This window comes from Cariama cristata, unplaced genomic scaffold (genome assembly GCF_000690535.1).
Source record: "Cariama cristata isolate BGI_N322 unplaced genomic scaffold, ASM69053v1 scaffold28401, whole genome shotgun sequence".
NCBI classification, from domain to species: Eukaryota; Metazoa; Chordata; class Aves; order Cariamiformes; family Cariamidae; genus Cariama; species Cariama cristata.
The window spans coordinates 7,119-7,328 of record NW_009601416.1 but is presented as its reverse complement, the minus strand read 5'-3'; the positions used below and the strand labels follow the sequence as shown (position 1 = coordinate 7,328).

Below are 210 nucleotides of genomic sequence, written 5' to 3'. Positions count from 1 at the left end.
CCCACAGCAGCCCCTCAGCGACTGGGGTAGAAAATAGGAGCTGTGACCTGCCCCATTGCCCGTTAATTCTTTTAAATAAAAATTTAAGGTTGGTCTGGTGCTCTCAGATGCAAGAGCTGGGCATCCCTGCACCCTGGGAGCTCGGATGTGTGTCCGGCTCAGCCACTCCAGGCTACAGGATTTGGCCGAGGGGGGGGAACCCCAAGCCCC

At 57.1% G+C, this 210-nt stretch overlaps 1 protein-coding gene across 1 annotated transcript in view; it reads right to left on the bottom strand.

Moving 5' to 3' along the window:
* Positions 1 to 210, bottom strand: part of SYT12 (synaptotagmin XII) — a gene marked incomplete at its 3' end in the record, with an annotated part of 5,688 nt that overhangs the window by 1,062 nt on the left and 4,416 nt on the right.